Here is a 3,251-nt window from a genome sequence, read left to right on the forward strand (position 1 = left end):
TCTCTGAGGGTTTCCATTTGTTCCACACGCAACCAGAGGAGAAGTAGGTGCGAGGGGTGCCACGCTAAATACTGAGGCCACAGGGAAGATCAGGATAGCAGACTCGCTCCTCAGCGAGTCCACAGAAACAAGACCCCTCTCAAGACCTCCACTAGTTCACACTTGCAAGGTGCTTTTTAGTTTATGACATCTTCTCACTGGTCACTATTTAGAGACACAGATATTATTTTCTAGTGCAGCATTTCTCAAGCCGTAGTGTGCATAAGACCCACTCCTAGAGGTCCCAATCCAGTAAGTCTGAGTAGGACCTGAAAACCTATATCTCTAACAAGCTCCCAGGTTATGCTCACGCTGCTGGTCCACGGACCACACTTTTGAGTTCTACTGTTGTCAGTGAGTTTAAATGACAAGGGCCTTTCTTTGACCTGGGTAGCTGGATTCTAGGTCCAAGTTTCCTATCAATACCATGATACTTCTTGTTCCTCATGGGCTCTCCCTGCTGGTCACGGGGCCCACGTCAGCTGAGCCTGGACTTGTCCTTAGAATCCTTCCTGCCATGTTCCTCTTGGCAGCCACCAGCAATCAACTGGTCAATTATCTGACATGCAGATAAACCTTATTGTCATCTTTGAGTTGGTAGAATGAGCAACAGTCTAGAAGTTGGATAACTGGGATTTAATAGTGACTGGGTCATTCACTGGATGTGGGGTCACCAGATGAAGTTTTTTAACTTCACAGTACTTCAGTGTTTTCCTCTGTAAAATGAGAGGGCTGAATTGGGTCAATAGTTCCCAATCAGGAGGATTCTATGAATCATATTGTGTTACTCTGCTCGGGTTGCTGGAACAAAATACTGTAGACTGGATGGCTTAAACAACAGGAATGTATTTTTCACAGTTCTGGACACTGGAAGTCTAAGATCAAGGTTCTGGCTGATTGAGTTCCTGGTGAGAGCCCTTTTCCTGGCTTGCGGATGGCTGCCTTCTTGCTGTGTCAGTTCTGGAGGCTAGAAGTTCAAGATCAAGATGTCAGCAGGTTTGGTTTCTCCTGAGGCCTCTCTACTTGGCTTGTAGAAGACCTCCCTCTCCCTCCGTCTTCACATAGAAGTTTATCTGTGCATGTGTGTCTGGTGTCTCTTTTTATAAGGGCACTAATCCCATCAGAAGGATCTCATCTTCATGACCTCATCTAAACCTAATTACTTCCCAAAGGCCCCATCTCCAAACACTGTCATGTTAGGGTTTAGGACTTCAACATATGAATTCTGGAGGGTAGGGGAAACAATTCAGTCCATGATACAGATGGATAGTTTGTTTTAAAACACGGCTTCCCGGGCACTTATTCCAGAGGTCCTGAATCGGCCTGCGTGGGTCCAGACCCACGAGTTTTATTATTAACAGGCACCTCACACGATTCTCAGCCTCCTTCAGGCTTGAGAAGCTCTGGGTGAATTGTTCATAAAGTTCTGTTATTCGTAGGCAGTGAGCTGTGGGATCCTCCTGACTTCCAAAAGCCACTTGCTCACCTCTCTGCATAAGCACTTCACCCACCTCACATGTAACTGCTTATACTAGAGGGAGAGTCTGGTGTCTTAGTATGCAGATCTCTCACCCAGCACTCCTAGAGCCAGGCACACAGTAGGCACATAATCAATGTTTATTGAGGGCCTTGCCAGGACCCCTTCTAACTTAAAAGTCTTTGAAATGTGTAAATCATCTTTGAAGAGCTCTCAAAGGGGTTATTTAGGGAAAAGGCAGTGCAGCTGCCTTTGCTTTTACTGTCCAGGAGGCTTAAACAACAGCAAGTACATTTACATTTCCCTCTCTCCCTGAGCAGCAGAAAGCAAAACAACTTGAGCTGTGACTAGAAAGTGAATATACACAGGCACAAAGAACAGACCCACTCCTCTTAGCCCTCCAGCCAGCTGCTTCTTTCTCTCATTCCCTGCTGACTACAGGGCTGATGGTGGAAGCAAATGAAAAGTGATAACTGAGGCTTCGTCAGGACAATATAATCCAAGAGAAAATGGGAACACTTTTCTGCATTATTTTAGTCTCGTGAGGAATAATGAAGAAAGGAAAGGGAAGAGAATGTAAGAACAGTTTTCTCTATTGAAGTGAAACTAAGAAGATAGTAATTCAAAGTAGGTGAACTGATATATAGCAAATTAAAAACTCTTCTTGAAAAATCCCAAGATATCACTACACACCTATGCAAATAGTTAAAATGAAAAATAGTGACAATACCAAATGCTGGTGATGATATAGAGAAATTAGATCTCTCTCAGACATTACTGGTGGGAATGTAAAAATGGCATAGTTATTCTGGAAAATTGATTAGCAGTTTCTTATAAACCTAAACATATCATATAGCCCAGCCATCACACTCCTGGGTATTTATCCCACAGAAATTAAGATTTATATTCACATAAAAACAGGCACAGGAATATTCATATTAGCATTACTTGTAATTATCAAAAATTATAAACAACCCAAAAGTCCTTCAATGGATGAATGGTTAAATAAACCAGAACATCCATTTCATAAAATACTACTAAGCAATTAAAAAAGCACTATTGATACATGCAACAACTGGGTTGGACTTCAAGGGACTAATGCTAAGTGAAAAAAGACAATATCAAATGTTTCATACTATACGATTCCGTTTAAATAACATTTTTGAAATAAAAAATCAAAGAAATGAAGAAAATCTTGGTAGTTGCCAGGGACAAGGGAGAGGGAGAAAGAGAGGGAGGAGGTATGGCTATAAAGAAGTAGCATGAAGGATTCATACACACACATACAAATACATGTAAAACTGATGAAATCTGAATAAGGTCTGGGATTGTACTCGTGACAATTTCCTGATTTTGATATTGTGCTATTGATTGATAAGATGTACCACTGGGGGAAGTTGGGTAAAGTGTATGTGGGACTTTTGTACTATTTTGCAACCTCCTATGAACCTATAATTATGTAAAAATAAAAAGTAAAAAGAAATCCTGAAGACAAAAATAAATAACTAAAGAGATGCAGATTCTCACACTGGAAGTTATTATAATTATTGAGAAAAACAATTTCTTTCTCTTTTAGAGTAAAGTGCACCATCTTTGTTTCTTTAACATGTGTACCATTATTAGTTACCTTAGAAGGCAAACATTAAAGAGAACAGAGAGCTCAGAAATAAACCTTCCCATATATGATCAAATACTTTTCAGCAAGGGCACCAAGATCATTCAATAGGAGGAAAGA

This window comes from Pteropus vampyrus, unplaced genomic scaffold (assembly GCF_000151845.1).
Source record: "Pteropus vampyrus isolate Shadow unplaced genomic scaffold, Pvam_2.0 Scaffold520, whole genome shotgun sequence".
Lineage (NCBI taxonomy): Eukaryota > Metazoa > Chordata > Mammalia > Chiroptera > Pteropodidae > Pteropus > Pteropus vampyrus.